Source organism: Trichosurus vulpecula, chromosome 1 (genome assembly GCF_011100635.1).
Source record: "Trichosurus vulpecula isolate mTriVul1 chromosome 1, mTriVul1.pri, whole genome shotgun sequence".
Classification (NCBI taxonomy): domain Eukaryota; kingdom Metazoa; phylum Chordata; class Mammalia; order Diprotodontia; family Phalangeridae; genus Trichosurus; species Trichosurus vulpecula.
In genome coordinates, this window is record NC_050573.1 from 496083546 (window position 1) to 496097763 (window position 14218).

Below are 14218 nucleotides of genomic sequence, written 5' to 3' on the forward strand. Positions count from 1 at the left end.
TCTTCATAATCTAGCTATGTCAGAATTCTGAATCTCAACAGATGTGCTGAGCTAGTTTAATCTTCTAGATAAGTTGTTTTTTAACCAGATTGTAGGGTAGACACAATGTCTTAGACTTCTCTTGTCTGTCTTCTCTATAGCATCCAGCTCAGGGCCCCACAAATGAAGCGACCAAACAACATTTCTTGAGTGGATAAATTACTCAAAAGAGTTCATCACAAAGAAATGTTCAAATCCCCAAAGTAAGTCTCCATGGGAGTAATCCTGAATGCTTTGGTGTACCACAACTTTGCCCCTCATTATGAATACATTGCTAGTGACTTTCAGAAATTGCTTCATATTATTACATGTACTTATTCATTATTATGAATAGGCAACATCATTCAGATAAATGTGACTGAACAAAAGGATGGGCTAGTCATGTGATTTGTGAGAGACGACTGATGGACAGCATATTACTATGAGTTGTGAAGAATCTGTAAAATGTCAGAGCATGAGGAAAGCACTCTGCACCTTGGGTAGCAAAGGAAGCTTGAGAACTGATGATGAAATGCACCTCCCTCTCCTTCAGTAGACATGTGTGGGACTAGGGACAAGGACTGTATACAGTCAGATGAAAAAGATGATTATAATACTCCCTGTAGCAAGAAGTTTTGTTATCCCTTCTAAAATCCTTGAGTTACACTTGGCATCTGCAAATATACAATGCAAGCACCACAATGGATATCAATACTCAAAATGGGACAAGTGCTTTCCCCATCACAAGTAATCATCACATGGTACTGTTTATTTGGAATCTGCATTAGCAGCTACAAGAAACGGAGCATGATACATATAGCTTTGCTTGACAGGATGCTTCACCAGCCTCATGTCTAGAATGTATGAGGAGCATATTACATACATACTTTCTGATAGCACGTATGTACTCATGGCACATAAACCAATAATGGGAAATAGAAAAAATAGATATTTAATAACTATCAATAATAATAATCAATATCAATCAGTATCACTCAATAATAACAGTATTAATGATATACAAATCTTCATTAGCCTTATACACAAGTAAACAAGAGCAGAACAATGTATAGTTAACAGACCAACGTAGTTCAATGCATACAGGATATTAGCACATAAGCTGTTGTTTGTCCTTCGTTTTCGAAGAGGACCAATGACATCATGGGTGATGTCTTAACTCCTGTGTGAATTGGATTTAAGTGAGGCAGAATTACACAAAGCCCTCAGTCTCACTCTCTCTTCCAGAATCACCGAAGTCCAGTGGCAGGACAAAAGTCAGGACAATTGGTGATGGCCCCAAAACGCAGTGGTTGACCTTGGCATCTTCAGTGTCTGACCAAGCTCTAACTACTTCACGGCACCTACTTCAGCTGCCTTCAGAGCCACTGGAATAAGTGTTCTCATCTGCCCATTCCACCAGGGAAAGTCTTTGAATGCTTGGAATAGAGATCCCACTAATTCACCAACAAGTCTGACATCGATAGGTTACCCTCAACAAAAAGTATTCTCATCTGCCCATTCTACCAGGGAAAGTCTTCAAATGCTTGGAATAGAGATCCCACTAATTCACCAACAAGTCTGAAGCCAATAGGTTGCCCTCAACTTGGTTTGGCCTGCTGAGAGAATTTACTGGCGTGTGGCCACTGCACATACTACAGCCTCTTGGAGCTGCAGGTGAGAGGGTATATAAGGAAATAGAGATAAATAGCAGAGCGATAAGCAGTACTAGGACAACCTAGGACCTTAGGTTAGAGATTGGAATTCAATGAAATGCTCAAAGAACACTTGACAATTTTTTAAAAAGAGGTTTAGCAATAGCAGAAGGACATTAAGAGAAGGAAAAAGGTATTTAATGAGGATTCAGTCTTACTTCAAGTAAACACAGATTTCTATAACTCTTTGTAAAAGAGGATTGGCCACTGGCATGCTGTCTGGTAGAAATTCCAAACTTTCAGCTGCACTTTAATTCGGTGATGGCTCAGGACCCTGGGTATGACATACAGCCTTCGTTCCTTCTTTAGCTCTCACAAAAACATTGATATTTTGCCTTTAGGACAGAACATATGTGTCCATGTTCATTTTATCTGACTGAAAGAGTATGCTGAATTCATAGGTGACTGGTATTGCTACCCATCTTTCATAAGCGGCATGTAACCTGATCAAAGTACATCCATAGATTTATGTCAGGTCACTTGAAATTTCATTCTATATACAAAGTCTTTGAACTTCTTAGCGACACCTTACTTCAAAGCTAAGAACTGAAGCACACTGATTTGTGCATGGAATTGTTAACTTCACTGTCACCATTGAAACTGGTTTCTGGTGAGTGTCATTCTCTTGGTATAGGACTGCTTCCAAGTTCAGAAAGCTAGCATCTGTGTGCAGCAGAAAAGGTTCATTTGGGTCTGCATAAGCCACCATTGCTACGTGTATGAAGCAGTCAACCAAATCTTTGAAAACTTATTCCCATTTGTCTGTCTGTTGATCTTTAAATGGCTTGATAGGTTTTAGAGGAATTTGACCTTTCTTGCACTTCTACTGCTCATTCTCTTTAATCATGTACGCATGACTGAGGTCATTCAGTCATTTAACAGTTGCAGCACCGTCCTTATATAATGAAAGCCAAATCCCAGAAAAGCCCTTAGGTCTCGATGGTTCTTTGGACATGGGCAATTCTGTAGTGTTTCTATCTTCTCCGGATCAGTGTTCATGCCTTGATATGACACTATATAAGCCACATACTTTGTGAAAACTCTGTGTTAGTTGACAGATTCAGACCAGTTTCCTCCAGCTGATCCAACATGTTCATCAGTCTCTGATGTTCTTCCAGTGTCTTTTGGAAGACAATGTGGTCATCAAGACACACCATCACTTTCCAGTAGGTCATGTCTTTTACTACTTTTCCCTCAGTCAAGCACAGCTGAGATTCTCTGAGACATGAGCTCAAACTACTAAAACTCAGCTATACAGGTGAAAGTAGCTTTCTCTTTGCCTTCCTCTGCCATAGGAGTCTCATAGTGTCCACTGAATCTCCAACACAGAGAACTATTGGCTGTGTAACATGCAATCTAAGGCATGGGGGACCAGTCCAAAGTCTGTGAGCCTGAATACATTTATACCTTCAGTTCTTCTGTCCGGTCGTTAGATTTTTGGAATCGATGACTATAGCATTGACCCATTGCTCTTTTAGATGGCTTCAAAGATCTTTATCACAAATTAAGAATTCTTTTCAGATCATTCCTGGAATAGTTTACTGTTACTTTATAAATTTAGAATTACAAAACCATCTCTCATTTTATTTCCTCCTACTTAGTTTTCCAGAAATTAGGAAACAGTGCTGCAAGAGGTATAGGTCTTTTAGACAAATAGGCTTTTCACAGATGTGGTGAGAGACAGACATACAGGCAGAGACACAAAGAGAGACATACAGAGATAGAAAGAGACAAACAGAGGTGGCAGGGAGAGAGAGACAGACAGAGATAGAGACAGAGACACAGAGAGAGAAAGAGACAGAGAGAGAATAGCATGGTTTCCCATTTAATTATCATTCATTCATGACTCAAAGGAAGCCTGCTACACTATACAGAAAGCTACATATTACAAACACCCACTTTAAGAAGAGAACAAAAGTACTGGATGTGGCAAACACCAAACAGAATCACACAAAAAAGAAGCTGATTATATTCTTGCATAAAGGAAATGACTGGATACCCAAGTCAGAATAATTTTTGAATCAGCTACTCAAGCACAATCATACCATAAATTTATTGATGCCATGTGTTTTTATATAACAGTTATTCATGAATAATAGTACCCCACATTGTCATCCAATGTACTTTTCCTTATAACAACAAATAAAATTATTTAAAGACTAGCCAACACCATAAACACATTTGACAGTATGTGACACTCTTCATCTTTTGTTTCTCACCTTTCTACCAAAATGATGCAAGGTTATTTCTTTCCTCATCTCTTTTAAGAAATCTTCCCCATTTCTCTTAAGCAAAGTTTGTACTTTATATCACTTAAGGTAAAATAAAATCAGGCAGCTAGGTGATGTAGTGAGTAGAGCACCGGCCCTGGAGTCAGGAGGAACTGAGTTCAAATGTGGCCTCAGACACTTGACACATGTACTAGCTGTGTGACCTTGGGCAAGTCACTTAACCCCAATTGCCCTGCCAAAAAAAAGGTAAAATAAAATCAGAATATGATACACAATTAAGGCATCTCCAACCTGATCTATTTAAATAAACTCTTGATAAAAAAAAAGTGGGATAGTTTTAAAATAATTTGTATTGTATTATCATAGGGAAAAGTTTATTGGATGACAATAATATAAAGAAATAATTATTATATAAAAACATATGGCACCAATAATAGAGCTTATTGGGGGGCAGAGCCAAGAAGGCAGAGTAGAAGCAGAGCTTCACTTGAGCTCTCCCCCAAACCCCTCTAAATGCCTGTAAAAGATGACTAAATGAATTCTAGAGCACCAGAATCTACAAAAAGACAATGAAACAAATTTCCAGCCCAAAACAACCTGGAAGGTTGATAGGAAAGGTCTGTTGCCTAAGGGAGGAGTGCAGTCCAGTGCAAAACTTGCCAGCACGGACTGGGCCCCAGCAAACCAGAGCAGGCCTCAGGGCACTGAATCACTGGCAGCTGTGGTGGTTCCAGACTTCTCAACCCACAAACATCAAAAACAACTTAGAAGGTCAGTAGGAAAGGTCTGTCAGAGCTGGGTGAGAGAGGAGCATGCTCTAGCCCCTGGGCAGCAGCTGTTGCAGCAGCAGCTTCTTGGGGAGCTCTCAACCCACAGACAGTGGGGGGATCGAGTGGCTGATCACAGGGGGAATGCAAGGATCTCTTTTCTGGCACTGAGGCAGGATTTTCTTGCTTTGTTGTGCTGGGATCTGGATCGCAGTTCTGGGTAGTGGTCCTGGGGTGAGGAGGAACTCTGGCGTGGCAGAGTTTGTGGCAGCAGTGGTCAGGGAATCCTCCTTACAGTTCCAAGGCAGAAAAGAGTACTTGTGGTCATTCACAGACCAGAGCACAGGCCAGGAGAGGAGTAAACACTTCTCCTTTGATCATACCACCCTGGAACAACTGAAAATTTACAAGTCCCTAGAAGTAGCTCTGAAAACAGCAGCACAAAACCCCTGAAGCTTAGGACAGTACACCCTCCACACTGGAAGCAGTGTCCTTCCTTAACAAAGAGTTAACAAGTCAAATAATTGGCTGGGAAAATGAGCAAAGAGCAGAAAAAAGTCAGACTATAGAATCTTACTTTGGTGACAAAGAAGATCAAAACGTACAACTAGAAGAAGACAACAAAGTCAAAGCTCCTACATCCAAAGCCTCCAAGAAAAATATGAATTGGTCTCAGGTCATGGAAGAGCTCAAAAAGGATTTGGAAAATCAAGTAGGAGAAGTAGAGGAAAAACTGGGAAGAGAAATGAAAGTGATGCAAAAACATCATGAAAAATGAGTCAAGACCCCCCAAAATAGTGAAGAAAATAACACCTTAAAAAATAGACTAACCCAAATGGCAAAAGAAGTCCAAAAAGCCAGTAAGGAGAAGAATGCCTTAAAAAGCAGAATTGGCCAAATGGAAAAGGAGGTCTAAAAGTCAATTGAAGAAAATAATTCCTTAAAAATTAGAATGGAGCAAATGGAAACTAAAGACTTTATGAAAAGTCAAGAAATTTTAAAAAACAAAAGAATGAAAACAATAGGAGACAATATGAAAAGTCTCATTGGAAAAACAATTGACCTAGAAAATAGATCCAAAAGAGAGAATTTAAAAATAATGGGACTACCTGAAAGCCATGATCAAAAAAAGAACCTGGACATCATCTTTCAAGAAATTATCAAGGAAAACTACCCTGATATTCTGGAACCAGAGGGTAAAGTAGAAATTGAGGGAGTCCACCAATCACCTTCTAAAAGAGATCCCAAAAGGAAAGCTCCTAGGAATATTATAGGCAAATTCCAGAGTTCTGAGGTCAAGGAGAAAATATTGCAAGCAGCCAGAAAGAAACAATCCAAGTATTGTGGAAACACAAAGAGAATAACACAAGATTTAGCAGCTTCTACGTTAAGGGATTAAAGGGCTTGGAATATGGTATTCCAGAGGTCAAAGGAGCTAGGATTAAAACCAAGAATCACCTACCCAGCAAAACTGAGTATAATCCTTCAGAAGAAAAAAAAATAAATATTCAATGAAATAGAGGACTTTCAAGCATTCTTGATGAAAACACCAGAGCTGAATAGAAAATTTGACTTTCAAATACAAGACTCAAGAGAAGCATGAAAAGGTAAACAGGAAAGAGAAATCATAAGTAACTTATTAAAGTTGAAGTATTTACATTCCTACATGGAAAGATATTTGTAACTTATGAGACCTTTCTCAGTATTAGGGTAGTTGGAGGGAACCTATATGTGTGTGTGTGTATGTGTGTGTGTGTGTGTGTGTGTGCATATATATTTGTATATCCATTTCTAGCTATCTAGCTATCTGTATAGATAGAGGGCACAGGACGAGTTGAATATGAAGAGATAATATCTAAAAAATAAATTAAGGGGTGAGAGAGGAATGTACTGGGAGAGGAAGAAAGGGAGAGGTAGAATGGGGTAAATTATCTCATATAAATCAGGCAAGAAAAAGCTTTTACAGTGGAGGGGAAGAGGGGGGAGGTGAGAGGGAATGAATGAACTTTACTCTCATCAGATTTGGCCTGAGGAAGGAATAACATAAGCACTCAGTTGGGTATGGAAATCTATCCTACCCTACAGGAAAGCAGGCGGGGAAGGGAATAAGAGAGGAAGACAGTGATAGAATGGAAGACAGATTGGGGGAGGAGGTAATCAGAAGCAAACACTTTTGAGGAGGGGGAGGGTAAAAGGAGAGAAGAGAATTAACAAGGGGTGGGGTAGGATGGAGGGAAATATAGTTAGTCTTTCACAACATGACTCTTATGAAAGTGTTTTGCATTACTACACATTTATAACCTATATTGAATTGCTTGCCTTCTCAATGAGAGTGGGTGGGGAGGGAGGAAGGGAGAGAATTTGGAACTCAAAGTTTTAAAAATGAATGTCAGATTTATGGAAAAGTAAAGAATTCATGACCCAACAAGAGATAGAGAGCATTACAAAATGCAAAATGGATAATTTTGATTATGTTAAATTGAAAGGTTTTTGTACAAAAAAAGCCAATGCAACAAGAATTAGGAGGGAAGCAGAAAATTGGGAGAAAATCTTTGCAACTAGTTTCTCTGATAAAGGCATCATTTCTAAAATATACAGGGAACTGAGCCAAATATATAGGAATACAAGCCATTCCCCAATTGAGAAATGGTCAAAGGATATGAACAGGCAGTTTTCAGAGGAAGAAATTAAAGCTATCTATAGGCATATCAAAAAAATGCTCTGGATCACTACTGATTAGAGAAATGCAAATCAAAACAACTCTCAGATACCACATCTCTCCTGTCAGATTGGCTAAAATAACAAAACAGGAGGATGACAAATGCTGGAGAGGATGTGGGAAAATTGGAACATTGTTACATTGCTGGTGGAGTTGTGAGCTGATCCAGCCATTTTGGAGAGCAGTTTGGAACTATGCCCAAAGGGCTATAAATACCCAGCAATACCACTTCTAGGGTTGTATCCCAAAGAAATCACACAAGCAGGAAAAGGACCCATATGTACAAGGATATTTATAGCGGCTCTTTTTGTAGTAGCCAAGAAATGGAAATCAAAGGGATGCCCATCAATTGGGGAATGGCTGAACAAGCTGTGGTATATGAAGGTGATGGAATACTATTGTGCCATAAGAAATGGGGAAGATACGGACTTCGTAACAATCTGGAAAAACCTACACGATATAATGCTGAGTGAGCGGAGCAGAGCCAGGAGAACATTGTACACAACCACAGATATGTGGATTCTGTGAGAACCAACCCTGACATACTCCGCTCTTCTCAGCAACGTAAGGTGCAAGGACAACTTCAGGGGACTCACGATGGAGAATGCTATCTTCATCCAGAGAAAGAACTGTGAAGTTTGAATGCAGATTGAGGCGCACTTCATGCTCGCCTTTTTTCATCTCTTTTGTTTTTGTTTTTGGGGTTTTTTTTTTGGTTCTGTCTCTTCTTTCTCATGATTCACTCCATTGGTCATAATTCTTCTCCACAACTTGACTAGTGTATAAATTAATTCAATTCGAAGTTATACATGGTAGTTATATGAGATTCCATGCTGTCTTGGGGAGGGAGGGGGAGGGAGGGGAGAAAATCTCGATCTCAAAATTATGTAGAACCGTGTGTTGTAAACTAAAAATAAAAAAAATTTTAAAAAATGAATGTTAAAAAATGTTTTTGCATGCAACTGGAAAATAAGATATACAGGCAATGAAGCATCTATCTGGCCATACAGGAAAATAGAAGGGAAGGGGGATGGGGGGTGTGATAGAAGGGAGGGCAGATTGGGGGAAGGTATAATCAGAATGCATGCCATCTTGGGGTGGGGGGAGAGGAGAGATGAGGAGAAAATTTGGAACTCAAAATCTTGTGGAAGTGATTGTTGAAAACTAAAAATAAATAAATAAAAATAATAGAGCTTATTTTTTTTTAATTGAGATAACCTGGAGATCTTACAGGGCAGCTAGGTGGCACAGCAGATAAAGCATTGGGTTTGGAATCAGCAAGACTCATTTTCATGAGTTCAAATCCAACCTCAAACAATCATTAGCTGTGTGACCCTGGGCAAGTCACTTAACTCTGTTTGCCTCAGTTTCCTTATCTGGAGAGTGAAATGATAAATCACTCCAGTATCATTGCCAAGAAAACCCTAAAATGGGGTCGTGAAGGACTGGGCATGAGTCAACCACAACAAGAGAGCCTAAGGTAAGGAAAAATTTTAATTTAGGTATCACTGAGATTTGGTGGGATGGGACAAATTTAGGGAAAGCAATGAGCAGCATTTGTGCGAGAACCAAGTAGAAAAAAACATCTTTATAGGGATACATCACAGGCCCACATGGGGGCAGCTAAGTCATGCAGTGGATAGAGCACTAGGCTTGGAGTCAGGAAGACCTGAGTTCAAATCCAGACTCACACATATGCTAGCTGTGTGACCCATGGCAAGTCATTTAACCCTATTTGCCTCAATTTCTTCATCTGTAAAATGAACTGGAAAAGGAAATAATAAACCACTCCAGCATCTTTGCCAAGAAAACCCAAAATAGGGTCACCAAGAGTTGGACACAACTGAAACAACTAAACAAAAACATCCACAGGCTAGATGGCCAGAAGGAGGAATTACACGAAAACTTTGGGAAACATACAGCAAACAACCAAAGAAGCATTATATTAGACTGATGGAGAATTTCAACTATCCACACTTCCATTGATATTCTCTCTCCCAAAAGCACAGAAACTACTACAGTAATTTTTTGGCTTCTGTTGAGTATAAATTTATCTCTCAAATGGTGGAGGGTGCTATAAAGAAAATTTCTGTTACAAATTTGAATCTCACCAAAGAATAATTGGTTGCCGAGTGAAAATAATGGAAATCTTGGGATATGGGAGGGAATAAACCACTATATCTTAAATTTATGATGAAGACAATAGGAAAACTGGGCATAGTCTGACATGCTCTCTAGATTTGGGGAGAGCAGATTTTAAACGTTCAAAGAAAGAATATATGGAATCCCATGGCTCAGAATTATGCAGGGGAAGACAGACTCAGAAGGATGGAATGCCCTCAGGAATGAAATTCTGAAAAGAAATGATCCTAAGGAAAAGGGGAGCAGGAAGGAATTGTCTAAGGACGCTGCTGGGAGCTTTGGATTCACTGACCAATTTAGATTTGAAAAAGGCATGTATAGAGACTAAAAGGGAGGGTAGGCTACTTAATTTCCCAAACATATTCTCAGAATTCTTCAGTGGCTCCCTATTGCCTTCCTTGATAAAATACAAATTCTTAAGCTGGAATTTAAAAAAAAAACTGAGGATGAATACAAAACACGGCACGATCTTCTTAGAACAAAGTTAGGCACACTCAGAACGAGCTAAGGCTAGCAAGGAGTAATAACAACTTTTTTTAGTTCTATGGGAAAGGAAAGAATGCTCAAAGATATAAAAGGTCATTTCCTAGGATGGATGAGACTATAGCAACGTTGGAAAGGGAAAAGACAAAACTACTCAACTTCGATTTATAGATTTCTAGTGCAATAGAGAATGATATTTGGACCAGAAAGGATAGAACACAAATAGCTAATGGAGAACTGAAATTCAAGATATATAGGGAGGCAGAAGAAAAGCAGTTATCTGCCCTTGGTGAGTTCAAGCCACCATTCTCAGACAAACTGGATCCAAGAGAAATGGCAGCTATGATTGATGAGCCACTATTAACGGTCTTTGAAGGATTGTGGAAAATGAGAAAAGTGACCTGGAACTGGAGAAGAACAAATGCCCTATTGTTTTGTCGTTGTTGTTTAAGGGGGAAGGGGAATAGAAGTATATACCATAGACTTAGATTGCCACCAGAATTTGAGAATATATTATTAAAAGGTTGGTAAGTTAGCATCTAAAGGAGGAAATGGTGACTATTATTCCCCAGCCTTCTCTTTGCTATCTCCATGTTTCCCCAACCAGACTGTGTCCTAAAGAACTTAGCGGTTTCATCTAAAAACCTCCACCCCGAGGGCCTACTGTTCTGATTGGTTAGTGCCTCATCTGACTCACTATGTCCAGTCATGCTGGCTATATAGACTTGGTTCATTTTTCTCCCCAGTCATCTTCTCTCAACTAGTTTGCCACCAAGTACATATTCTTCAGGCTGTCCTTTCCTCCTTTCTTCTCCATCCTCACTTTCCAGTTCTAAAATCAGAATCAAATCTGTAATAGCATTATAACTGGAAAGGATGTGCCAAGACATCCCTCAAAGCCTAACCAAAGCATAAGCATAACCAGAATGTCCTTCCCTGGCCGCCAATACCATTTACGTGTTATCTCACCTATTACAATGTAAACTCCTCAAACTCAGGGACTGTCTTCACTTTTTTATTTATATCCCCAATGATTAACAGAGTCATTGGTACATACTAAATGTTTAATGAAGGTTTTTCAGTTATGCCTTCATTCTCAGCATCACCTTTTCAAGGTTAGGTCATGCCTATCTGCTGAATGGGTAGATCAGCTGACAGGCTAAGCTAGATAGGTTGTTTGGCTGCTGAGTTTCCTCACAAAGTGCAATATCTCATCTCTTTGGAGTTAATTCAGTACACTCCCTAGGCTTACTGTAATGGGCAGCTGTAGTCTTCATTACATCTAGTCTCAGGTTCAAATGAGTGGTACTGTGTTCTTTTAGCAGATGCGCTAGTGTGCCCATTCAGAAATGGCATAGTCTTTGGTCAAAGATTGACAGAAGCCTCCCCAGGTGTTCTCCCTCAAATTCTCAGCTCTTGGATTTGTAATCTTCTAGGCAGAAAATGGAAAATATATAGCTTCTCTTATTCAACAATTTTTCTTGGTTCAGAGCTGGATTTTCTTGGTGAGGGACCTCAACCTAACCTATGGCAATCACTCAGTACATTTTCCAAGTACCTATTGAGTTTGTGCGAATGAGTAGTTGGGGAAAATGGTACTGAAGCAGTATATTCCCTGGGGGACAAATGTATTCTCTCTGCTGCAATTAATCCACTTAATGCCGCAGGTCCCCTACAAAATGTAGAATTTTTTATACCTAAAAGGGTTTCAAATTGACATTTCATCACCTGTATGTTTCACCTTTAAAAGCTTAAACTTTGCTGAAGTGTAAATGGGTCCACTTTTAGAGTTATGCGGACTCAAAACTTGTTGTATGGACAGATCCAGCAGTAATTTGTAATGCAGTAATGTTAACCAGAAGGGAAACAATCCAGGAATCTATCCTTGCCCCAGTGCTATCTAACATTTTTATTGATGATTTAGATAAAGGCATAGTACACACATATCAAATTTAAAGATGGCACACAGCTCCAATCAATACCAAAACTGAATGACAGAATCCAAAAGAAAAAACAATCTTGACAGGATAGACTATTGGGCAAAATTAAATAAGATGAAATCTCCTAGATACTAAAGTATTACAGTTGGGCTCAAAAGCTACACTAGAACAGGATAAGAGTCATATTTAAATTTGAAAGCTATCTGGGAATTGTAAGGGAGAGCACACTTGATACGAGTCAATAATGTGATGTAGCAGTCAAAAAAAGCTTACATGTTATGTGACCTTAGCCCCCACTGAGAAGAGGAGTGCTCAGCTGTCCTCTGCCCAGGTCCTATCACATCTCAAGTACAAGATTTGGTTCTTCCTACCACATTTCAGCAAGGATACTGATAAGTTAGTAAGTGTCCAGAAGAAGGTGACTACTATGGTGAAGGGTCTTAAGATCATAGTATATGAGGATTAGAACTAAAACTGTTTAATTTGGGGAAGAGAAGACTCAAGTGGGATATAATAGCTACCTTCAAATGGTTGAAAGGTAATTATAAGGAAGATTTCACTTGTTTTGTTTGGCTCCAAAAGGCAGAACGAGAAAAATGGGTAGAAGATAAAAAGAGTCAGATATAGATTCAACAAATGAAAAACCATCTAGTTTTAGAGATATTCAAAAGTAGAATGCTCTTCATCAGTAGGCAATAGGTTTCATTGTAGGTCTTCAAGCTCAATCTGGACTACATGTTTATGTTTTAAAGAGGATTCTTGTTCTGGTATAGGTTGGTCCAAATAGCTTGTGAGGTTTTCAAATCTGCGATTTTCTAATTCCATGAAATAGACTTTTGTTTCTTTGAAGGTTCCAATAAAAATCAGTGTCATTGTAGTTGATACTCTTTGGAGACACTTGAAATGGAATGACATGGGATGGGATGGGATGGGATGGGATGGGACGGGATGGAAAAGAATTCATTCAGCACTTACTACATATCATATGTTGTGATGAGCCCTGGGACTGGAAATAGCAATGTGAGAAAGTCCCTGCTCTCAAACACAGAGTCTAAGGAAAATGACGCATATAAGAAAGCTCAGCTTTGTGATGGATGGAAAACCTCCTTGGCTCTCAGCATTTAGCGGCAAAACTGATGGCAAGGCCCAGGAGTCTTCAGGTTGCATTATTAGGATGGAAGATCCTGGTGGGATCTGGGGGTAGGTGTAGGGTCATCATTCTGATTGAGGCCACTAGCGGAAGGAGTTGCATGGTAATTCTGGCATTAAGATGTAATGGTGGAATTTGAATAAATGAGGTTGGGCTCACTTAGGGGGAGTAGGAACATCCAAAGGAGCTTCTCTGGTGGCTTTGTTGGGCTCTTCCCTTTGGTTGTTTTTAGGCAGGCATATGTCAAGCTGGGTTTGTTTGGGGAAGGGACAGAGCAATCCATACGAGAGGTGTTCCAAAACTCTTAGCAGAGTTTTGAGCTATTAGCTCAAAACTCCGCTAAGACTTTTGAGCCACCCTGTATAAAAGAAGTAAGAGACACATATATTCTCCTTCTTTGAGGAGGGAAAAAAGGTCAAGTTACTTATCGTTAAGTCCATAAAAATATTTCCAAGGACATGTAAAAGCAAGTTCAAAAGATTGTTGTATAAACTATGAAAATAAGTGTTAAGTACTTAGGAAACAGATTCACACCTTTAGAAAATAGTTATAGACTGAGACTTCAGTCGACCTTCCTAGTCCCAATTCACTAGTTAAAAGAGCACTCTCCTTGTTGCCACACTTCATTGTGGGCCTCTATTTGGAGACAGAGTGAACCCTATTCAGTTCTACATTGTTTCAGAGCTAAGTACAGAGAAAAGTCAAAGGACCTGACTCTGCCTTTTACTAACTCTGTGGCCCTGCTTCCAGTCACAATCTCAACTATAAAGAGAGAGGGCTGGAATAAATGACATTCCTTCCAGCTCTAAATCTATTATCTTACAGGAGTAAAAAAATACTTTGTGGAAACCCAGGCTCCTTTAATCTCTGTCTCTCTGTCTCTCTGTCTCTCTGTCTCTCCTCTCTCTCTCTCTCTCTCTCTCTCTCTCTCTCTCTCTCTCTCTCACTCTCTCCCTCCCTCCTTCCCCTCTCTCTCACCTCTCTCTCTGTCTCTCTCTCTGTCTCTCTCTCCTCTCTGTGTCTCTGTGTCTGTCTCTCTTCTCTCTCCTCTCCATC